At 41.3% G+C, this 25,597-nt stretch overlaps 1 pseudogene; it reads right to left on the reverse strand.

Annotated features, from left to right (window-relative positions):
- Positions 1–14,364: 14,364 nt before the first annotated feature.
- Positions 14,365–15,931, reverse strand: LOC131631098 (uncharacterized; annotated as a pseudogene).
- Positions 15,932–25,597: the final 9,666 nt, after the last annotated feature.

The raw sequence follows: 25,597 nt of genomic DNA on the forward strand, positions 1-25,597 counted from the left end.
TACGCTACATGGTTCTACCGGGTGTCCCATCCTCTACTGAGACCCGACGTTCCCGGTGCTCCTAGGCCAGCACATGAGGAGATCCTGGAGAACCAGCAGGCCGAGGATGACCACGCCATTGATCTCCTGCCGATCTGCCAGCGGATAGCGATGCTTGGGCGGGACGCCTTGGATCGGGGTGTCGTTCTTCAGGGCGGTCCAGATGCAGTCGCCGTGATGGAGACGATCGTCACTGATGCGGGCCGTGCGGCGGGGTACAGGCGGCAGAGGAGGGCTCAGGGTGAGAGGGTTAGGCACACCCAGTAGTGGTCGGGTTTATTTAGTTTTTGTTTTCGGATTGTATCTTGCGCACACTATTACTATTTGATTCGGCTTGTATATATTATTTGGATTTTATTTATCGTATTAGTATTTTCTGTTTATATGTCGCTTATTTTATTTGGCGTTTGCGTTTAATTAAAATGCGAGACTGTTTAAGAAAAAACATAAAAAAAAAAAACACAGTTTCTGCATAATTCGGAAATGAACTTCCGAATTCACCCCCCATGAGGTGTTTTCGGAAGTTCATCTCCGAAGACATGTTTTCAGAAGTTCATCTCCGAAGACACCCCCCATGAGGTGTTTTCGGAGATGCACTTCCGAATTATGGAAATTTTTTAAAAAGAAAAGCGCTTCGGAAGTTCATTTCCGAAGCAGGGGTATTTTGGGATTTTCGCTGGGGGTGACCCCAATAGGGAGGTGGCTAAAGAAATTCTCTTTTTCAATGAGTATAAAAATACTTACACACAAAATGTATAATTGTCAACGAAAAATATCTCAATTGTTCGTAATAAAAACTTTAACAAAAATAATATAATTGATTAACTATATAAGAACAACTTCTATTAAATAATACTAGTTGAAGACCCGTGCGTCCGCACGGATAATTCAAATCTTAAGAAGAATAATGTAAAATTAAGAAGTTTAAAAACTCGAATGAAATGTTAAATTAATATTCATAAAAATATAATATAGATGTATTGAAGTTATATATATATATATATATATATATATATATATATATATATATATATATATATATATATATATATATATATATATATAGTAGCTATTTAAAAAAATGAAAATGCAATAGGCAAAATAGTATTATGGTGATAGCGACCCGTGAAAGTAGTGAGTTTCAGTGATAAAATTCACATAAGAAATATATAATGGTGATAGTGACTCGTAAAAATAGTAAGTTTCAGTGATAAATTCACGTAAGAAAAGTATCAGTATCTTAGATGGCCTTGGTTGTTAGTGATATATAATTGTTATTATAAAATTACTAATAAGTGTAAATATTGAAAAATAAATATCTAGCATATCACCGATATGATAAATCCAACATATCTAATGATCGTACCTGATCAGAAGAGTCGTCAAGGCCTGCTCGGATGCTGGGTCTTCGTGAAGTGAGAGGGGGGGTGTACCTGCAAGGTACTCCGATGCCAAAGTGAGTAGAGGAGCAAAGGAGAGCAAGTACTAGCTAAGGTTAGAAGAGAATTGAATACCTGACCCTCTACTGAGAGAGGGTATTTATAGCCCCCAGCGCTGGGCCATGATCACGCTAGTGGGCTGGATTCCCAGGCCCAACTAGGAGACTGCCAGGTTTCCTGGGAGGAAATATCGGAGGTACATGATGCCCTCTGTCCTGGTTAACCGCTCCGGAATCCAAGGGAGACGCGGTCTTATAGGGGCCACGTGGACTCCGTAGTATTCGAAGGATTGGATATGAAGGAGTCCTGCGAGGAGCAGGGTCCTCGGCGAGGAGGGCGCTCGCGGAGAGCAGGGTCCTCGGCAGGGATGTCAGCGGGGAGCACCCATGCCGAGCAAGGAGGTGACGAGCACCATTTCACATGGTGGAGGGTGCAACCTGGTTTGGGCCTCGAAGGTCCAGTGGGCCGAAGCTGCATTGGGCCTAATTCTTGGCCCAGTCCAGAACAGGAGCCCCCCAAGTTGGAGTCTTCTGGTCAAGAGGCTGCGACTTTGTTGATGCTCGGCTAAGCGACGATGTGCGTCCTCGGTGGGGTAGGCACTCGTCGGGACGGGCATGTCTTCGGGAGTCCGAGCGGAAAGGCGCGCGTGTGACGCACGTGCTGACGTGGCATAGGTAATGATTGCCTAGGGGCTAGGTGACGGCGCATGGGAGGCAGTGTCAGACGGCGCGACGTTTCGTCTCCCGAGCTTTTCCCTATAAAAGGGGGTGAATCCCCTCATTTTAAACATTTTTTCTCTCTCTTCGCGTGCTCGGCTTCTAAAAACGCTCCTCGGAGGTAGCTAATCATCTTTGCAGTTCGTGACAACCCGGGTTCCCGCCGAGGATTTCAATCCGACCACCCTCGTCATGTCATCATCAGGTATGTTCACGAATCACTTGCCATTTTTATGTTTTGCCTTGCTGTTTCGAGAGCAAGCGGCCTTCTGCCGTTATTGCTGTCCTCGCCACCTACGTCGGCTGAGTCCTGCGTAGTCGGCGCTCCTTCTTCGGGTTATCCAAGCGATACCCGGGGTTGAGCCTGTAGGCTAGAGGTCCGGGGGTTGCTTCCGCTTTTTGTTAAGTTTTTTGGCGTGGGTCCTCGGCTGACGGATGGGCGTATCCTCGATGAGGGGTTTAGCCGGGGGCTCTTCGCTCCTGCTCTACCCTTTCGCTTGTGTTGCGGTGGAAGGGTGGATTTGATGAACCGTCGAATTCATTTTTTCCTTCTGCATGCAGGTGAATCTGATTCGAGTGCCAGCTCAGGGTCTAGTTCAGAGTCCGGCTCGTGGGCCAACGGTTCGGGAGAGACGGCCGCTAGTAGCTCTGATGTTGAAATAATCGAGGTCCAAAGTACCCCGCCTGCGACTGCTGCCGAGGAGGATCGAGAAAATTCCCTAGAAGCCGAGGGGGGCGTTTCTCCCATGCCGCTCTTCGATTATGATTGTCCCCATGAGACGAGCTGGGTAGCCAACGAACCGCTGGCGGTGGTGTCTCGGTATACTGAATCATTGCACGGGGCTCACCGAGAGGTTGAAATTCGAGGTGACGGTGAAGAATTGAATTACCAAGTAGGCTGCCCGTCTCCGGAGGAGCGTATCTGCTCTCGTTTTGACGGGGACAGCTTTGCCATGTATGAGTACGTGTTCAAGGAGCTCGGCTTCCGCCTTCCTTTCAGCGGCTTCCAAGTTTCTCTGTTGGCGTCCCTTGCTTTGTCCCCATCCCAGCTTCACCCGAACGCATTTGCCTTCATGAGGGCGTTTTAGATCGTCTGTGACTTCTTAGGTGTCGGGGCCACGACCGCCTTGTTCGAACGCTGTTTCCGGGTACAGAGGCAGGCGGCTGACGGGCGCTATAGCTGGGTTTCTTTCAGGAATGCCGAGCGGAAGCTTTTCAAAATGCACACCAATTCCGTCAAGGATTTCAAGGATCGATACTACCTTATCCGGCCGCACAGCCCGGCTGCGTACGCGGCTTTGACCGACGTAGTGGAAGCTCGGGATTCAGACGGTGTATTGGTCCGGGATGAAAATAAGGAGGTAGTACAGGAGTTTTGTACGGTGTTCCCTTTCTTCTGGTGGAAGGGTCACTTCTCAGCTCCCTCCAAAAATTATGCCTGGGAGGACGAGGATTTCGACGAGCAGGACATGGCCTCTTACTCGGTTCTGTGCAAGTATGTGGACAGTTTTACTATGTCCCAATGGGTGACGAAGGACGGGAACCCCGTTTTAGGTGAGGACGGCGTGCCGATAGTGGAGGCCCGTGGAATCAACGTCAAGGCCTTGCTATCCTTTAAAACTGCCGAGGAGATGCACGCGCTGTTAGGTTATGCTCGGGTGTTTGTCTTGCCTTTCTATCAATTTTTGGTGTCTTTACTAACTTGTTTCGCTTTTCCTTGCAGAGGCCATGCCAAAGAAAAAGACAAAAATGCTGAAGATGGTGACCCAAGACGCGAGGAAGCTCCGGCAGCAGCAGCAGCAGAAGAAAGGCCGAGGGGCAGTTGCGGGTGATCAATCGGGTTCGGCTGGATCTCCCCGAGTGCTTGTGGAGGGTGAAAGGTCCCCTAAGAGGCCTCGTCCTACCGAGATGAGCCGCGAGGAGGGGTCTACCCGGAGGTCCGACCGTACCTTTGTGCTGCCTCCCTGCTTTAAGGACGGGGGTTACTTTAATAGGGTTCCCATGGCCACTTCTCCGGATGAGGCTCGTCGGGTAGATTCTATGGATTCCCCTGCTCTTCTCAAGCAACTGGCGAGCGATGGTGCCGCCGTCATGAGGGTCTTGGAGATGACCCAAGTGTTGGCCAGCCAAAGCTCGATTTCTCCCGAGGAGCTGCGCAAAGCTGAGTTGGAGAAGAAAAAGGCCGTGGAGGATGCCAATCGGTTGAAGGCTGATAGGGAGAAGCTGAAGAAGAAAGTTGATGAGGCCCTGAAGCAGAAGGACGAGGAGATCGAGGCAGAGCAGAAGAAGGTTGCTGATCTTCAGCGGGAGTGGGCACCGTCGGACGAGGAGTTCCCCGATGTGGTTGTTGATTGGTGTTTTAAATGCTTTGTTATTGCATGTTCATTGATGTTTGATAACTGTGCTCGGGTTTTGCTTGTCCCGAGGAGATATTCTGATACTTAGAAATATTTTTGTATGTTTGTTGGGTTGGACTATGCTCGGCCTAGATTGTCTTCCGGGTGTGAGGGGTACAACCCGGTTGCGCAGAGCAGGTGTGCGCTATAAGCGAGTACGAGGCCGTGGTCGGGGCCAAGTGCTCGCAGCGTGAACGTTCCCTTTGCGAGCTGGGGTTCTGCCTTGCAGGTACTACCACGGTGGGTCTAGGTGTAGAGCCCCCCGTGTAGCCGGTCCTGTTCCTCGGTGGATGGATCCGACGATTGTTGTCATGGAGTGAACGCGCTCGTACCACGGCGCGAGTCCGTTCCCGGGGTGCTCCTCGCGTTGGGAGGGGACGACCGGGGTGCGTTGGTTGCTTCTAGCTGTAATAACGTCTGAGTTTTTCAGCGTTCCATGGTCGAGCAAGTCTTTCGCCGAGGAGGTTCTCGAGGTAATAAGCCCCGTTCTCGGTTTTATCGTAAACTCGGTATGAGCCTTCCCAGTTCGGGGCGAGTTTACCTTCGCGTGAGTCTTTCATGTTTCTGCGGAGCACTAGGGCGCCGACCTCGAACTCGCGCTTGATAACTTTGGTGTTGTGCCGAAGAGCTATCTGTTGTTTTAATTTGGCTTCTCCGAGGGAAGACCCTGCTCGGATCTCTTCGACCAGGTCGAGTTCTTCCCTCATGGCTTCGTCGTTGAGCTCTTCCTCGAGGGGGAATTCTGTCCGCCGAGAGGGTTCGCGGATTTCTACGGGGATCACGGCCTCGGTGCCGTAAGTTAGTCTAAATGGAGTCTCGCCCGTGCTCGAGTGGGGCGTCGTCCTATATGCCCAAAGTACACTGTGTAGTTCTTCGACCCAGGCTTTCTTAGCTTCGCCGAGTCTCCTCTTCAGTCCTCGGAGGATGACCCAGTTGGCTGCCTCGGCTTGCCCGTTCGTCTGTGGATGCTCGACTGAAGTGAAGTGTTGTTTCGTGCCGAGCTTGGCCACAAACTCTTGGAATTTTTTGTCAGTGAATTGGGTGCCGTTGTCGGTGATTATGGCCTGTGGTACCCCGAACCGGGCGAGTATGTTTCGTTTGTAGAAACGGAGTACGTTTTGAGACGTAATCTTGGCGAGCGCTTTGGCTTCTATCCATTTTGTGAAGTAATCCACGGCGACCACTAGGTATTTGTTCTGGTATGACCCGACTGGGAAAGGTCCGAGGAGGTCCATTCCCCAGGTGGAGAAGGGCCAAGGCGAGGAGAGGGATTTAAGCTCGTTCGGGGGAGCCAGGTGCATGTCGGCATGACGCTGACATTTGTCGCATTTCTGGACATGTTTCTTGGCGTCTAACTGCATGGTCGGCCAGTAGTAACCGGCCCTGAGGGCCTTCCGCGCTACTGATCGGCCGCCGAGGTGCTGACCGTTGATCCCTTCGTGAAGCTCTTGGAGTACTTCGAGCGCTTTGGAGGCGTTGACACATTTAAGGAGAGGAATGGAGAAGCCTCGTCGGTATAATTTGTTTTCGATGATAGTGTACGAGCAGGCTCGCCTTTTAATAGCTGAAGCTTCCTTTGGGTCGGCGAGAAGTTCGTCTTTCGTGAGGAAGTTATACACCGGAGTCATCCAGCAATGGTCGTCCCCGATAGCAAATACTTGTGGAGTTTGGGCGCTTTTGCCTATGCTCGGCTTGGGCAAGATTTCCTGGATTACCGACTTGTTTCCACCCTTTTTTCTTGTGCTCGCGAGTTTGGATAATATGTCGGCACGTGAGTTATGTTCCCGTGGAATATGCTCGACATCCGCCTTTGCGAATCTTTTCATTTTTTCTTTGACGAGCGTGAGATATTCGGCTAGTGTGTCGTTTTTGGCTTGGTAATCGCCGCTAACTTGGGATGCGACGAGTTGGGAGTCGGTATAAATCATGACTTCGAGAGCACCCACGTCCTCGGCGAGGCGTAGGCCTGCCAGGAGAGCCTCGTATTCGGCCTGGTTGTTTAATGTGGTGAAAGATAAGACCAAGGATACTTCGATGACGAGCCCCTCGTCGTTTTCTAGGATAATTCCGGCTCCGCTTCCCGAGTTGCTCGAGGCTCCATCTACGTAGATGGTCCATTTGTTTTCGGTGGGAGCCGGGCAGCTAGAAATTGAGGTCATCTCGGCAATGAAATCGGTGAGCGCCTGAGCTTTAAGCGCCTTCCTTCCCTCGTATTGGATATCGAATTCGGATAGCTCGAGGGACCATCTTAGCATCCTCCCGGCCATGTCTGGTCGGCTGAGGAGTTGCTTGATGGGTTGGTCTGTCCGGACAACAATGGTGTGGGCGAGGAAATAGTATCTCAGCCTCCTGGCGGCCGTTATTAGGGCCAACGCGACTTTCTCTATCTGCTGATATCGCACCTCGGGCCCTTGTAGGGCTTTGCTCGTGAAGTATACGGGCTTCTGTCCGTCTTCCGTTTCTCGGATTAAGGCCGCGCTGGCCGCCTCGTTTGAGACAGCCAGGTAGAGATATAGGATCTCGTTGCCATCTGGTCGGGATAGGACGGGCGGTTTGGAAAGTACCTGTTTGAGATGGGATAATGCCCGTTCGCACTCCTCGGACCATTCGAAGGTCGCTTCTTTCCGAAGCAACTTGAAAAATGGGAGGGCATGCTGGGCAGATTTTGCGACGAAGCGGGATAGTGCTGTGAGCATTCTGTTTAGTACTTGGATAGATTTTTTATTGTTAGGGGTAGGAAGTTCCGAGAACGCTTGGCATTTATCCGGGTTGGCTTCTATTCCTCGCTCGGTTAGGTAGAATCCGAGGAACTTGCCCGCCCGTACTCCGAAGGTGCACTTTTCTGGGTTAAAACGCATCTTGCAGGATCTGGCCTACTCGAACACCCGTTCAAGATGTGCCGTGTGGTCGGCGTCTTCTCGAGATTTGACGATCATGTCGTCCATATATACCTCGAGGGTGTCGCCGATCTCTCCTCGGAAAACCCTATTCATCATCCGCTGGTATGTGGCTCCGGCGTTCTTGAGTCCGAAGGGCATTACGTTGTAGTAATAATTGCCCGACTCGGTCATGAATGCCGTGCACTGCTTGTCGCATCTCGCCATGGGGATTTGATTGTACCCTGAATAAGCATCCATAAACAATAACAATTTATAGCCGACCGAGTTGTCGACCAGCCTATCAATATTAGGCAGTGGGTATGCATCTTTGGGACATGCCCGGTTAACATCGGTATAATCAACACACATTCTCCATTTTCCATTAGATTTTTTGACTAGTACAATGTTTGAGAGCCAAGTTGAATACTTGGCCTCGGAAATAAAATTTGCCTCTAGGAGGTCTTTTACAGCTTTCTCGGCAGCCTCCGCTTTCTCGGGAGACTGCGACGCCTACGTTGAACTACTGCTTTTGCGGTCGGGTTGATGGAGAGTGTGTGGCAGGCGACCTCAGGGTCGAGTCCGGGCATCTCTGCTGCGCTCCAGGCGAACAAGTCGGCGTTGTTCCTCAGGCAAGCTATGAGCTGCTTCCTCGGTGTATCCGAGATGTATTTGCCGATCTTCACAGCTTTGTCGGGGTTGTCACCCAGAGGAATGAGCTCGAAATCCCCGTCCGGAATGGGCCGGGTAGGGTGAGCTGCCTTCGGCTGTGGTTCCTCGCCGTTCTTCAGCTCCTCCTCTGTGAACCGGGCGTCGAGGTCGACTGAGCTGACGTCTGCTGTCGTCTGCCGATCTTCAGGAGGGGCCTTATCCTCGGCCCTTGGTTTTTTGTTGGAGCTGGAGGGTGGGGCGATCAGCTCCAGTCCCTTCATTGATGCGTCGAATATCCTCCTAGCAGCTTCGATGTCGGCATTGACAGTGACTACTCGTCCCCTCTTCGTATAGAATTTCATCTACAGGTGAACGGTCGAGGGGACGGCAGTGAGTTCGGCCAGAGTGGGGCGCCCGATGATGCAGTTGTAGAGGGTCTTGCAGTCTATCACCAGGAACCTTGTCTTGACTTGCCTGGAAGCTTCCCCTTCTCCGAAGGAGACGAGCAGTTCGACGTAACCCCACGGCTTTGTGGTTGTTCCGTTGAACCCTTAGAGGTCGGAGCCGACGTAAGGAGTGAGGTGTGAGTCGTCCGGCTGTAAGGTTCGGAAGAGGTGGGAGTACATGATGTCGACCGAGTTTCCCTCGTCGACCAGGATCCGACGGACGTCGAAGTTCGCCATCCTTGCTCGTACGAGCAGTGGGATTGTGGCGTTCGGGGCGCCGCCGGGCAGCTCTTCCAGGTAGAAGGTGATTGGGTCTGACTTCCCTTTGAATTTTCGCAGGGTCGGGGTGAGATCTGTGCTGGCGCTAATCAACTCGTCGAACTTCCTTTTCACTGAGCCGATTGTGAGGGAGCAGGGGTCCCCGCCGTTGGATATTAGCATTGCTGTTGGGAACCCTTCCCAGATGCTGAGGGCAGATGTCACTCCGGCCGAGGGTATGAAGTCCTCTGGTCGGGTGACGGATAGCGCCACCTGCAGCGGCCTGGCGTTCGGCGAATTGCCCTCGTCGGAGCTCCGACGGTCGTTTCTTCTGGGCGGGTCTCCTTTCCTTGTGTATTTTGAAAGGTGGCCCTCTTTAATCAGCGTCTCGATGGCGTCCTTCAGGTGTATGCACTCGTCTGTCAGGTGCCCGTGACTCTTGTGATACTTAAAGTATTTGGATTTGTCAGTCCCCGTCCTAGTGGGATTTGGCTTTGGGGGCCTGATGTTGGAGCTCTTGAACTCGGTGTTTTTGCATTCGGCCAGGATCTTCTCGCGTGAGGCGTTCAGAGGGGTATAGTCGTTGAACCAACCTGCTGGCCCCCTGCGCTCCTTTGCGTCGTGGGGTCTGTCGTCCCTCCTTTTATCATTTGTCCGGCGCGTGGCCGATTGGTCCTGGCTTGAACCCCGAGCAACGTCATTTCCCCTGGAGGCTTTGATGGCGGCAGCTTCTCCCTCTTCGAAAGAAATGAAAGCTTGGGCCCTTTTGAGAATGTCGTTCATGGAACGTAATTTCTCTATCTTTATGGCCTTCTTGAATTCGCTTCCGGGGATGAGCCCTCTCTCGAGGAGGTACCTCTTCATGTAGTCGGTCGTCTGTACCTGGACGGCCTCTCTGTTGAACCTGTCGAGGTAATCCCGGAGAGGCTCGTTGGTGCCTTGGACAACAGCTTCGAGGTTTGCTTCAGATTTCGGCTGTCGACGAGAAGCGGTGAAATGGCTCAAGAAGAGTTCCTTGAGTTCGGCCCAGGAGTGGACGGAATTGGGTGAAAGATTTCTGTACCAGGTCATCGCCCCTTTCCTGAGGGTGGTCGGGAAAATCCGACATTTGATGGATCCGTGGACGATATGGTACTCCATTACGGCTTCAATGTTCCTGATGTGATCGTCGGGATCGGTAGTCCCGTCGTATGGGTCCAAGGTCGGTGGCTTTTCCATACCTCTAGGAAGACGAGCTTTCCGGATGCTTTCCGACAAGGGGCTACTGAAATCTTCCTCATCGCTGGCGCTCGGAGTGACCGAGCAATTACTTCGGCGGGTATTTCCCGACGTCTTTCCTGATCTCCGACGGTCGTCCCTGGGGGAGCGTTCGCGGGGTTCTCGGTCTTTTTTGGAAAGTCTTCTGTCCTCTTGATCGGGAGAAGGGCTCTCGATTATGGGCTCAGGCCTCCGATTTTTCTTGCTCTTCCGTGGAGGGGAGCGTGAAAAGGATCTCTGTCGGCGGGACCTTTTAGGTGGTGACCGCGAAGATGACGGGGAGCGTCGGCGGGTCCTTCTCGGTGGAGAGCGAGAGGAGGAGGAGCGCGAACGATGGCGTCTCCGCGGGGGAGAGCGATATCGCTGCCTTTTTTCCAACCTCTCGATCCGTTCGCCTTTATCTCGGATGAGACGGTTGGTTCGCTGCAGCTCTTTGAGGAGGAGGAGGGCTGTGGTGTCCGCCTCTCCGCGGGCATCGTCTGCATCCCGATGGTGCTCGTGGCGAGCCCTCGGTCTTTCGGGCGAGCGGGTGGAGGAGGAGGCGGTCTGCCCATCTCTGTGGTCAGTCTCATGTTGGACGCGAGTCAGCTGTTGCCCGGAATGGGTTTGGAGCTGCTCGGGGGTCCGATTGTTCCGAGCTGGTTCCTCTTTGTTGTTTTGAGGCTGGGGATGCTCGGTCCGGTTGTTCTGAGCTTGCTCATCTCCATTGTTCTGAGCCTGCTCGATGTGCTGAGGTCGGGGCCTTCTGGCGGACTGGGGGGTCTCATGACCTGACCTCCCATGCCCCTCAGCAGTGTGTTGTCGTCCCCCCCGTCGGTGTCGAGCCAGAGTGGATTCCTCGATCATATCCTGGAGCTCGAAAGGGTCGGGAGTTGGGATGGTGACATTGTTGTTGCCGGCCATGACGATCGTAGGATGTGTTAGCTTTGATCTTTGTTCTTTAAAGAAGGGGGAGCTTGGTTTCCCACAGATGGCGCCACTGATCGTACTTGATCAGAAGAGTCGTCAAGGCCTGCTCGGATGCTGGGTCTTCGTGAAGTGAGAGGGGGGGTGTACCTGCAAGGTACTCCGATGCCAAAGTGAGTAGAGGAGCAAAGGAGAGCAAGTACTAGCTAAGGTTAGAAGAGAATTGAATACCTGACCCTCTATTGAGAGAGGGTATTTATAGCCCCCAGCGCTGGGCCATGATCACGCTAGTGGGCTGGATTCCCAGGCCCAACTAGGAGACTGCCAGGTTTCCTGGGAGGAAATATCGGAGGTGCGTGATGCCCTCTGTCCTGGTTAACCGCTCCGGAATCCAAGGGAGACGCGGTCTTATAGGGGCCACGTGGACTCCGTAGTATTCGGAGGATTGGATATGAAGGAGTCCTGCGAGGAGCAGGGTCCTCGGCGAGGAGGGCGCTCGCGGAGAGCAGGGTCCTCGGCAGGGATGTCAGCGGGGAGCACCCATGCCGAGCAAGGAGGTGACGAGCACCATTTCACATGGTGGAGGGTGCAACCTGGTTTGGGCCTCGAAGGTCCAGTGGGCCGAAGCTGCATTGGGCCTAATTCTTGGCCCAGTCCAGAACATCTAATAACTATAAATATTTACAAATATTTCGTTGATTATTCGATTAGACTTGATTGTTGATAATATATAATTGTTATGTTAAAATCGTTAATAATGTAAATATTTAAAAATAAAAATGTAGCAAATCACCCACATGATAATTCAAATATGTTTAATAACGGTAAATATTTATAAATATCATTAATAACTATAAACATTCATAAACATTGGTTTTTATTGATTAAAATTAAAAAATTATTGTGGCGATAGTGACTCGTGAAAAAGGGAAAAACAATGAGAAATGCACTGACAGTGTAAAGTATTTATACACTGTCAACCAATGAGAGGCACGCATCAGAATAAGTCACATTTTTAATTTTAAAAAATTGAAATTACATGACAAATTAAAGCATTTTGATTGGTTGTATGTGTAAACCTGTTTTACACTTACAGTGCACTATCTTTATACTCTAAAAACAAATGTTTTCACTCATTTATATTTATATAAATGTAAACGTAGTTATATATAATTAAAAAAATACTATAATATATTTTTAAATAATGTGTTTTTAAATACAAGTGGCTCTTTCATCAACAATAAAAATGAAAATCAATGTGTATGAGTAAAACAGGAAGAATTTAAAATTGTGTTGCTGCTGTAGCATGTGATGCATAATACTCTCCAAAAGAAATATACTCGAATTTTATAAATAAAAGGCTAAATTACAGTTTTGGTCCCTCTATTTTGGGTTTTTCACGATTTTGGTCCCCCTATTTTCTTTTTAAACAGTTTTGGTCCCCCATCCAAATTTTGATGCAACTGTTCATGCACTGTTCATGTACGGACATCTACTGTTCATGTACGGACATGTACTGTTCATGGACAAAATTGGGATGAGGGACCAAAACTGTTTAAAAAGAAAATAGAGGGACCAAAATCGTGAAAAACCTAAAATAGGGAGACCAAAATTGTAATTTAGCCTAAATAAAATTATAATTCTCATATCTTATCCAGTGCATGGGTGCTGTAGTATGATAATTCCATTTAAGGATAATATAAAACATTAAGTCCTCAAGATTAATATCTAACGATGGAGATAATCAATTAAAAAAAAGACAAAAAAAATCATGAACCTCCAAAATATCTTTACTTCCTAAGGGTTATATTAATTTTTACAAATCAACCATTAATTTTATATTTAACTATTGAATATAAAAGTAAGAAGTACATATGGAGCTTTGGGAACTAATTCAATAGACATTCTCCGAGGCATTTCGTAAATATTGATCATTCTCATTTTAGAACATTTAGTAAATATTGATTAAAAAATACTTTACAACAATTTTTTATATATCATCAGATAAATCTAAATACCAAAAGACCTATCAAAAGTGCATTTTGTTCTAATACATAAACTCTTTTCAAAAGTCATTTTACACCCTTATAGAAGTTCTCTAAGTCGTAAAAAGTTTAATGTTAGTCAAGTGGATAGCAATGATGTTTCATATTTTGTTAGCCATTATAGGAATGTTCTTGATTTTTTTCATGTGTTATGTTTGAATTTCAATTAACTTAATATTATTTATGTTTTCAAATGCAGGTAGAATTCAAGTAATATTGAGAAAACAAACCTCTAATGTTAATTTCTGTAAACTCAAACTTCAAGCATTTATAATATTTACTTAGCTAAAATTTCAAAGTTTGGTGATCAAGCATGACATTATCATTTAAAACTGAATTTTCTTAGATAACAGGTGAGGCCAGCTATGGGGAGATTTAGAGTGGAGTAGTCTAAATCTTGACATTAAATACACGCCTATGAAACTTGATAGTTTACAGCTCAATATCAACACTATAAAATTAAATTAAATTATCATTCAATTAAAAAAAGTCAATTAAAATGTGTAACTATTTTTGAATTTAATTTACACAAAAAATTTGAAACTAAACACATCAGCTAAAAGTCAAATTTTAATTGTTAGTTTCTTGGACATAATTGAAATGTAAAAATATGTTTGAGATGCATTTATTGGTGATAGACATCCTCTATATGGCAGCTGGTGCAGGAAAGAATGCAAACCGTAAGTCCATAGTTCAAGAAAGTGATGTAGACATCTCCTTTTCAAATCTGGAGCATAAAATAGTACCTTTATCTGATAGAGTCTTTAGACATAGTTGAAATAGGCAGTAAGTTAAACAATAGCAAGTGACACACTTTATGTATCTTGTACCCTTTGGTTAAAAGATTATGGCTTGTTGCAGTTGATATGACAGTACCTTTTATGGATCTGCATACAAGTATTTATGTAGCAGTGTGTCTGAAAATCATTATTTTAATAAAAAAATCATAAACCAGTATTTTAATAAAGCAGCAAATGAAGTTTGCTTCATATGTAAAATTTTACAATACTTGCATACATTATATAAGAACTTAACAAAAATAATATAATAGATTAACAAAAATAATATAAGAACTTAAAAGTTTGCTTTATATAAGAGCTTAATTGCTCGTAATAAAAACTTTAACAAAAATAATATAATTGATTAACTATATAAGAACAACTTCTATTAAATAATATATCTAAGATTTTGCGCAGTCAATTATGTTTTTCGAAAATGCAGTCTATTCTTAGAAGTCTTTGGCTTGCAGCAGAATTCAAAATATGTTCTTGGTTTCTACTCTTAACAGAAACTTCCAAGTTCTAAAGATAAATCATTTATGGTTAAGTCACAAGTTCAAATGAATCCTCTTGAATCTATGAAGAAATTTTTCTCACTTGTGGTTAAACAGACTTTGTCAAGCTTTTCCTTCATCTATATTAGCAAAACAATAGACATCAAAGAAAACTCAAAAGTTGCATTGCCAAATTTTCTAAACACAAATCAAGGTCAATATAAATACTGAATGGCTGTAACAGTGTCAAAAGAAATCATCATCATCATCTTCCTCTTCATATACCTCTTCTTCCTCCTCCTCTTCATATACCTCTTCCTCCTCATAAACCTCCTCCTCTTCCTCTTCATATACCTCTTCCTCCTCATAGACCTCCTCCTCTTCCTCTTCCTCCTCCTCCTCATAGACCTCCTCCTCTTCCTCTTCCTCCTCTTCCTCATATACCTCTTCCTCCTCCTCCTCCTCATAAACATCCTCCTCCTCATCCTCCTCCTCATAGACCTCCTCCTCAACATCCTCCTCATCCTCCTCCTCATAGACCTCATCATCATCATCATCATCATAGACCTCCTCCTCATAAATGAGATTCCTTCTTCCCGAAAAAACCTGTGGATGTTGTTGTGGAGTCCTATTGAGTTTCCAACAATTGCAGCCGCTAGCAGTGTAGGCACATCCACAATTGTAACAAAATTGACATTGACACCTGCAATAAAAGTTAAAATTTTAAAATTTCTTTCTAGATGAAATTAGGATGAACATATACCTAAAATACAAAGGTTGATTGATAGCTAGTGGTTGTTTTGTATTTGATCATCTCTTAACCTGATGATTGTAAGACGAAAAGAATTCGAAAGAAACCTGCATCTCATGATGTTGCAGCCCATTGTTCTGGCAACATAAATTTTGCAATTAGGGCATCGCCTCCAGTGCATATTCTGTGCAAGGCGCATCAACATAATATCTTCTTTCTCCCTCTCGCCCGCGTTCAGCTTCTGGAAATCGATGCATTCGATTCCATCATGCCAAGGAACCTTACATTGTGCACAGAACATCCTATTACAATTAGGGCATTCTGAATTTGTAACAGACTCCGTTTTGTCGTTCATCAAAAGAGAAGAACAGTCTGCAAAAGGACAGTAGAATTTCTGCGAAGCATTGATCAAAGCCTCGCACAATGCTTTACTCCACTTTTCAAAAACCTCAGCCCGAAGAATAGTCCGGCAAAACTGTGCTTCTAAAGAACCTTTGCATTCCGGAACTGGACATGAGATGTTGATAATGTTATCTTCAAGCTTTGGAACTGATGTAATTTGCGACGCAATCAGAGCAATACGCGTGAGAGCAGCCGTTGATGTAGAAAGCTTCCTTCATTGTTTTAGTTTCCGTGCAGATTTCACAGACGAACGGAATGTTACTTGAATTTGAACACTCTCCTTTTTCGAAATTTGTCTTACGTTTTATTAAAGGAATGTACTTAGGAATGAAATCGAGGATCTTAATGCCGTCGTTGACTTCATCAGAAAGGTTGATGACAGCGGAGATTTTTCGCTTCGAGTCGAGGTCGATTACCTCTGGTGTGTAAGGTGGAACTCTATTTTTTCTTCCCCTTGTAGTTGCTGCCGGAGCCATTGTAACTTACTAGGGTTTCTGAAGCATTAGTATATCAATTCTAAAGTTCGCGGAAATTATTTATATTTAAAATTGATTCTAACCTCTCAAACACAAATCACGGATTACTAGATATTATGTATAATCTTTTTATTTTCCCTCTCAAAAAAAAATGTATAATCTTTTTATTTCATTTGCCATTAACATTAACAATCTTTTTATAAATAAGCACTTATTTCATTATATATATATATATATATATATATATATATATATATATATATATATATATATATATATATATATATATATATATATATATATATATATATATATATATATATATATATATATATATATATATATATATATGAGGAGGGATATATTTACAATTTTTTAAATCACAATTGTTAGTTAAATCTAACGGTTAATATTATTAGTTATCGTTTCTCATAAAAGTTATTAGCTCTTACCGGATACGCCCTATAAAAAAACAACATTCAGAATTATATTTTATTAAGCTTTAAATATTATATAAAAAGATATTCTTACCATAAATATTTTTATTTGATTACTAAATCGTAATAAAAATATTGTCAAAATATTTGTTATAAACATATTTAATATATGAGGAGGGATATATTTACTTCCAGAGTAAGTGTTAAAAACTTACTTCAAATCTTAACCATTAATTATCATTAATTTAACGGTTTTAATTAATCATTTAATCTAATTATTTTTGAAAATATTTTTCTATATAAAAAATAAAAATTATTTAAAATTGTTAGATTAATGATAATCAATGGTTAGGATTTGGAGTAAGTTTTCAATACTTACTCTTGAATTTATTATTTTTATTTAAAATTAAAATTATATAAACTATTTTCTAATAAAACTATTTAAATTATTTTTTACTACTAAAATAAAATTTCCAAAAAAAAAAAACTATTAATTTCAAAATAGTTAGAAGCATAAACTATTTACTCATTTTCCTAGTATTAAAACTATTTTTAAATAAAATTATGTCATTTAATTTTTTTTAAATATAAACTCTTATATAATTAATTTAATGAAAAACATGTTTTATTATTGTATTCTGCATTTTATATAAATATATTTTTGGAGGAGATAGCTTTTTAGGTGGATTTTTTTGGTTTTGGAGAGGAAGTGTGTCTTCCGAATTTTATACATTGCTACTCTCTTTGCTGTGTAAAAAAGATTACAGAAGGTAAATTTGGAGTCTTTTGGCTCGCTTCTTGATTATTTGGTTGACAAGAAATGAGATTTGTTTTGGAAATGATGTTTAGAATATTAACAACATGGTGTGTAATATTAAAAATTTGGTGTGGAGATGGTCTTCTTTTGGTGAAATTACTCACTCCAATTTTAATTTTTAAGATTTTAGTAGAGACCCTTTGGGTTTTATGTCTTAAGTCTAATTGGTTTATAATTTAACTTTTTGTCGGTTTTTTTACCGTTTATTTGTGTACCAAGGTTGGAGAACCCCTAGTTCTCCCTTATATAAATTATTGCTTACACAAAAAAAGGCTAAATTATAGTTTTGGTCCTCTATTTTTGTGTTTTCACGATTTTAGCCCCCCTATTTTGTTTTTAAACACTTTTGGTCCCTTATCCTCACTTTGGCTACAAAAAACGCTTATGTCACATTTTAAAATCCGTTTTCTGGTCCACCATCCTCACTTTTGGTCCCCCATCCCCACTTGAGGATGAGCTACCTATTTTAAAAAGTGACACATAAGTAGTTTCTTAAACCAAAATGGGAATGAGAGACCAAAAGTGTTTAAAAACAAAATAGGGGGACTAAAATCGTGAAAACACCAAAATAGAGGGACCAAAACTATAATTTAGCCAAAAAATATAAATATATTTGTTCACAGTTTATTTTGGATAAATAAATTAATCAAAATTTAATTTTAAAGCCAAACAAGACATACAATATTTTAATATTAATATAATAAATATTACAAAGTAAAAAAAAATTATATCACTTACATAGTTCATTCCTTGAATTATCAATAATTAAAAGAATAAAACAATTTGATTTTCTAAAGAAAATAAATGATTGCTTGTAATTAACAAAGGACCAAACTAACTCACATTGATATAAAAGAAAGAGTTTCCTTATGAGAGAGAAAGTCTCTCCCTCTTCTCTCTAGCTTTTTCTTCATTTTTTGGGTTTTAAGGTAGATAATCGGTCACCCATGGAGTGACAACGGGCAAAAAAGAAAGGGTTTCGAAATCTGATTTCGAAGTGGGATTCTTTCCTGTATGGTAGTGCCCATGAGGGTTCGACGGAGGAGGTCTTTTTATTTTCTTCTCTGAGTTTTCCGAGAGGATTAGGGTAGTGGACATTTTCAAGCAGTTTAGTGAGGTGGTGGAGGTGGTAATTCCTCCACGGCGAAATACGTTTGGTAAATGTTTTGGATTTGTAAGGTTCAAGGGGGTTGAGGACGCTAGATTGCTAGCTGTGAAGCTCGACAACATTTTGATCGACGACAAGAAGATCCACGTCGATCAACCGAGATTTAGCATAAATGGAGGCAATGGGGGTTCGGGGCACGACAGAGTCAGAAGGGGTTTTTGAAGCAGGTTGTTCCTATTACAGATAATAGGATCTTTGTGGGTTCCAAATCTTTCGCTGAAATTGTTTCGGAGGGGAAGAAGATTGTCGTTCAGGGGGATGTTATGTCGTTTGGATTTATTTCTTGCTCTGAAGTCAGGGATTGTTGGAAGAAGGCATACATAGGGAAGGTTTTATTCTTAGGTGCGTCTTACAATATCCAAACTCACCTAGAAATAGAAGGTTTTTTCTCTATTAAGGTCCATCCTTTTTGGGGGCGAATATTTGTTTGTTGGTGGAAATGGAGGCGGGTGTTATTAAGGATTTGATCAACGAAGGGAGTTCATGGTGGAAACAATGGTTACGATCGATAATACCTTGGAAGGGGAGTGATGTAGATTCAGAGCAGGTTGTTTGGGTTAGAGTTCACGGGGTGCCTTGCCATGCTTGGTGTTTGGAATTTTGTAAACATATTGCTAACTTTCTTGGTTCATATATTTGTGTTGATGAGAACACCTTGTCGGGTTGTAACATGGACATTGCTAGGTTCATGGTTTGAGTTCCTTTTAGCTTTTATCTGAAGGAGCAGTTGGTGGTAGCCATTGATGGAGTTGATTATACTTTAGTGTTACGAGAAGATTCTTATGGTCCTATGCAATCAGCAAAGCAACATTTTTCTACGAAGAGTAAAAATTCTTCATCCTTTAATTTTGGAGATATTTGGTTTATTCATGAAGAGAGCTCCGTTGGAGAAGAAGAGTATATGAGTTCTTGCGCTTACGAGTCAAAATTGTAGTTGATCTGGAGAATCGTGGGGCGGAGGAAAGACAGAAAGGGACTGGGGGTTAGGGAAGGACATACTTGGAGCGGGTGGGGAAGATGCAGAAATAGAAGTGGAAGATAGGGAAAAGGTGGCAGAGATAGGGACAACTGTTGCTTCTTTCGATGCAACTTTATTGCTTGCTTTAGAGGCTAAAACATTGAGTCACGAAAAGGCTAAAGGTCATTCTGACTTTTTTTTAACCTAGTTTTTCTACATCTAAAGTTAATTATTTGTTGAAGGATTCTTCTTATATTTTGGCAACTCCTCACGACACTTCACCTTTTACTATTGGAAATAAAGTTGTATAAGTAAGAAAGAATAAGAAAGGGAAAAAAACGAAATTTAAAAATTTTGTTGATTTTGGTGGGCCCTTGAATGAGATTCTGTCAAGGCCCAAAAGGAAAATCTCTTTGCAGGCTAAAACAAAAATTCTTTCGGTTTCTGATGAAATTGAAGGTCCAACCTAGTTTTTTCCTTCCAGCGTTATTCCTGCTGTAGCATCGGATCGCAGGGTTGGTTTTGCAACTTTCTCTCTTGGTGAACATCCTTCTGAGTCTGATATTCAAAGATGTAACCATAGGATTCTTGCTAATTTTGGTTCGATTTTGGACAAAAAATTGTGGAATGCTATCGCCAATTTAGGAGTGGTATCGGGAGACTCCAGGAGGGATTTTCAGAAGAAACTTGAAGACATGAATAGAGTGGAATTAAAGAGAAAGGAAGGACGGGAGGTGCATTTAAATTCATTTAAATGATTGTGGGGATTTTTAACATAAGGGGAGGCGACAGTAGGGTTAAGCGAATGAGGACATATGTCTAGTTCAAGAAACTAAGTTGGAGGAGGTGACGGGTTCTTTAGCTAGTAGTTTGTGGGGGATGGAAGAAATTGGTTTTTCGTATTTAGAGGCGGAAGGTATGTCGGGTGGTCTTTTGACTCGATGGAAGACACAATCGCTTTCAATGATTTTTAGTTTTTAAGGCGATGTCTATCTAGATAATAAGGTTGATTGGAACAATGGTACCTATTACATCGTTAATATTTACTCCCCTTGCACAATAGGTTTGAAACGAGCTCTTTGTACATAATTATTGGAATTGAAACAAATATATCAATATGGGGAATGGATTTTTGGGGGAGATTTTAACGCGGTAAAGAAGAGGAATGAGAGAGTAGGTCAATCTATGGTTAGAAGTAATGTGGAATGGGAGGAATTTTCGGATTTTATCAAAGAAAGTAGTTTGGTGGATGTTCCTTGTAAAGGAAAGAAGTAGTGTTGGTTTAGTGGAGATGGGAAATAGAAAAGTAGGATTGACAGGTTTCTTGTGTCTGATAATATTGTTTCGTCTTGGGGTTTTGGTGATCGTTTTATCTGATTGAGGGATGTGTCAGATCATTTTTCGGTTTGGTTGATAGTAGATAGAGAGGATTGGGGCCCTAAACTGTTAAAGTTCAATAATAAGTGGTTTTCCAATAAGGGCTTTATTCCTTTTGTTGAGAAGGAGTGGAAGGCGTTGGTGGTGTATGGGAGAGGTGATTTTGTTTTGAAAGAAAAATTCCGCTTAATTAAAGAGAGATTGAAGTGGTGGAACAAAATGATCTTCAGTAAGTACGACATGGAAGTCGAGGAAATTGTTAGGGATTTGAATGAATCGGATGACATGAAGGTGTTGAATGGGGAGGTGCGAGCGTTCAAAAGAAAGGCTAGCAAAAGAGTCTGGTTGAATTAATCTTAAGATTAAGGAGAACATGCTTATTCAAAAGTCTAGATTAAAGTGGTTGAATGATGGGGACTCTAATAGAATTTTTTTTCGTAGAGTCATGAAGGAGATGAGGAGAAAGAACCATATTAGTTTTATTATCACTAGTAGAGGAGTAGTGAATTCGGTTAGGGAGGTTAAGGAAGTGGTGAAATTGTATTTTGAAGACAAAGTCATAGAGATTTGTTTCGATAGACCAACTTTAGATGGGATTATTCTTAATTCGTTGAGCCGGGAGGATATTTTGTCTCTTAAGGTTCCCTTTTCAAAGGAGGAAATAAAAGAGTTGTCGGTTCTTTTTAAAAGATGATGTTTTCTCGTGTTTTAAATATTTTCACTCCATATTCCGAAGTCTACTAATCTGTTGGGGTTAGATGAGTATCAGCCTACTTTCTTAGTGGGATGCATTTACAAAATATCTCTAAATTGTTGGCTAATATGATTAAAAAGGTTCTTTCTTCGATAATATCTGATTGTCAAAGCGCCTTTGTTTCGGGAAGACATATGATTGACGGGGTTCTAGTAGCTAATGAGTTGGTGGATTATGCTACTAAGGAAGGGAGGGAGTTTCTTCTTTTTAAAATGGACTTCAAAAAAGCGTATGATAAGGTTAGTTGAAACTTTCTTAGATACATGAGAAGGAGGAGGATGGGTTTTGGGATTGTATGGATGAAGTGGATGGAGGCATTAATTTTTTCGAGCAAAATGTCGGTTCTTGTCAATGGTAGTCCTACTAAGGAATTTGGTGTAGAAAGGGGGTTACGTCAAGGTGATCTTATTTCTTTGTTTCTTATGGTTATAGTGGTGGAAGGATTAAAACTTTTGTTTAATAAGGCGGTGGAAATGGTAATTTTGTAGGTTGCAATGTGAACGGTAGATGTTTTGTTAACATTTTACAATTCACAGATGACACTTTGTTGGTAGGAGATGGGAGTTAGAAACACCTTTGGGCTATTAAGGCGGTGTAGAGAGGTTTTGAAATGGTGTTGGGGCTTTGTATCAATTTATTTCTTGTAGGACGCAGTCGAAAGAGTTTCAATTCCTCGGTATATTAATTGGTTATAATCCTAGAAGGATTTCAGTTTGGAGACCGCTTTTGGATAAAATAGGAGGTTTACTTCTTGGAATGGGAGGTGGCTTAGTTTTGGGGGAGGATTACGCTATTAAAATCGGTTTTAAGTAGCTTAGCTATTTTTACTTTATATTTTTACAAAGCTCCCAAGAAGATAATAGCGATGATTAATAAATTGCAAAGAAACTGTTTGTTGGGGGGGATCGGAGGAGAAGACGAAAACTCATTGGGTTAGTTGGAAAGACGTTTTTCTTTCGGTCGATAAGGGTGGCCTCGGTTTTAGGATATTAAAAGATTTTAATAATGCTTTCCTTTTCAAGTGGAGATGGAGAATCTTGGAAGCTTCTAATTCTTTGTGGTTTTGTATGTTGAAGGTGCCGTATATGGATGTCAAATTAAGAGGCGTGATTGGAGGAGGGAAGTTATATAAAAATAGCTCTAAGTCGGTTTGGTGTTCGGACATTTCTTCTTTGGGAAAAATCTTGTGGAGGAGCTTTTAGCGAAGAATTGCAAATTTCGAGTTGGTCTCAGTTATACCATTTCCTTTTGGCATGCTAATTGGTTGGAAGTGGGGATTCTTAAGGAAGTTTTTTCGGTTTTGTTTGCTTTATCTCTTTTGCAGGATGTTTCTATAGTCGACATGGGAGGATGTAGAGTTGGAGAGTGGCATTGGGGTGATTTTGGAATTCCAATCCCAACTAAACTGGTCTCGGTCTCGGATCTGTTCAACCTTCGCCAGCTACTACCCACAGCTATTCCTATAGAAGACCGTAAGGATTCTACTGTGTGGTTGCTGTCGAAAGACGATTCCTTCACCGTGTCTTCATGCTATCGGGTCTTGAGCAATAGGTGTATTCTGTTTGGTCCGACAAATCGGTTTGATAATGTTTTTTCCTCTATTTGGAAGGTGGATGTCCCTCTTAAATTCAAAGCCTTCGAGGGGAGATGTTTCAATAACAAGATTCCTACTAGGGATTTGCTAGTTTTAAGAGGTATTCTTAATTCTTCTTCAAATCTTTCTTCTGTTTTTTGTGATGAGGTTGGTAAAACTTCGTCCCATTCTTTATTGTTTTGTCGTAATGCGGTATAAGTTTTGAAGGAAATGGCAGAGTGGATTGGTTTGAAATACCATATAGCGTTAGATTTTAAAGAGAGCTTTTGCCTTTGGAGTTCCTTTTGTCTACATAAGAAAGTCAAAAGAGGAAAGGTGGGATGAGTGTGGTTGCCTATTGTTTGGAGTCTATGGTTGTGTAGGAATGGTATCATCTTAAAGAATACCGTTTGGAATGCTAGGGATATTGTTTGGGGTTGTGACGCGTTAATTTGGAGGTGGTCGTATATCGGGAAGATTACTCAACCGAATTGTAACTTTTATGAGTTTAACAAAAATTCATTATTTTACTTAAGTTAGGTTCTATTTGGTGGGTAATTTTCTCTTATAGGCTCTCATCGCCTATTTTGTAATCGAGTTTTTAAGACTTTCGTTCTACTTCAATAATACTTGCTTACAAAAAAAAAAAACTCACATTGATATATAAAAACAATAGCTTAAAAAATCATTTTTTTTAAGTTACTGTTAATTAAAGGAATGAGATGTTTAATTAGTGGTAAAATGTTTATTAGTAATCTTAATTGTGATGATTAAATTGTTATTAAAATATTGAGAGTCTGATTTAAAAAGTAATTTTAAATCAATTTATTCAATAAAATAAATTATGGAAATATATACTTTTATATATAATATTCAAAATACAATGATAAATTAGTTTTTTTAATTAAATTAATTTTCTCTGAGTTAACTTTTAAAAATATAATTAAATGATATAATTTAAAAAAATGCTTTCCCTAGGAAAAGTAGTAAATAATTTATGCTTCTAACTATTTAAAATTAATATAATTTTGGCCCTTTTAAGAAAATAAAAAGAAACAAAAAAATTTAATACTATTTTTCAGATTTTTTATTTTTGAATTCTTCTTTTAGTTTGGAAAAATATTTAAATTTTAGAAAATTTTAATTTTAAATAAATATATTGAATACATGTGAGTTATATTTTGTACTTATAATATTCTAATTAAATATTTAGTATGTTTATAAAAAATATTTTAATAATGATTTAATTAAAAAATAAAAAATATTTATGGTAAGAATTTTTTTTATGGAATATTTAAATGTTAAACTTAATAGAAAATAATTGTTGTTTTTTCTATGAAATTTTTAAATCTTATACCTCAATTATATCTTATGATTGATATTGATATTTCTCGTTTGTCATGATAGATATCAATTCTCACTATATATGAGTGAGAGGAAGAGATAACGACCGTTTGATTAAAATAAACGGTTAAGATTTAACATTTCGTTAAAATTATTCACGTGACTCTCTTTTTTCTTAACTTTTTTTAGTTGAGATAAAAGAGAATCACGTGACGAGATATTAAATCTAAACTATTTATTTTAATCAAACGGTTGTTCTCTCTTCCTCTCACTGTCATTTAAGATTACCCTTTCTCAATATATATATATATATATATATATATATATATATATATATATATATATATATATATATATATATATATATATATATATATATATATATATATATATATATATATATATATATATATATATATATATATATATGAGGAGGGATATTCTTACTCCAAGAGTAAGTTATCAAGACTTACTCCTCATCATGACCATTGACTTTTTTCAATCTAATGGTTAAAATTAATAAGTAATTAAATATGGAGAGAGAGAAATAATACTCAATAATTTTAACCATTAGATTGAGAAGAATCAATGGTCTTGATGAGGAGTAAGTGTAACACCCCAATTCTACCCAAGCATTTAGGTACAAATATCAGAGTATAAAAATTTCATACAACACAATTAGGATGTTACACTAAGTAACCAAACAAACACCTAGAAAACAAACGGACATCAGCGATGCCAAAAGCATACACACCTGCCAATAAAACGATACATAACACACGGAAATATGAACATATATATATATATATATATATATATATATATATATATATATATATATATATATATATATATAAAGATATATATATATATATATATATATATATATATATATATATATATATATATATATATATATATATATATATATATATATATACACGTATAGCTCTCACTCTCAAAGAGGAGTTTTCGAAAATAAAGTGTTTACAATACACAACGGCACGTTATCACATATACATGTTCAAAAGAGTCATATACAAATAAATAACAACAGACTCCCGACTACCCGATGTTACGTATCAGAGCGACCGACAAGACCAATTGGAGAACTACCTCTTCCAAAAGACTCCTAAAGCGGCTAATCTGCAGGATGCCACTCAAGCATCAAATCAGCAGAAGGGTGAGAATATAATTCATAATGAAAAGCATGACAAATATAGTAATGTCAACAAGTA

Source organism: Vicia villosa, unplaced genomic scaffold (assembly GCF_029867415.1).
Source record: "Vicia villosa cultivar HV-30 ecotype Madison, WI unplaced genomic scaffold, Vvil1.0 ctg.000774F_1_1, whole genome shotgun sequence".
NCBI classification, from domain to species: Eukaryota; Viridiplantae; Streptophyta; class Magnoliopsida; order Fabales; family Fabaceae; genus Vicia; species Vicia villosa.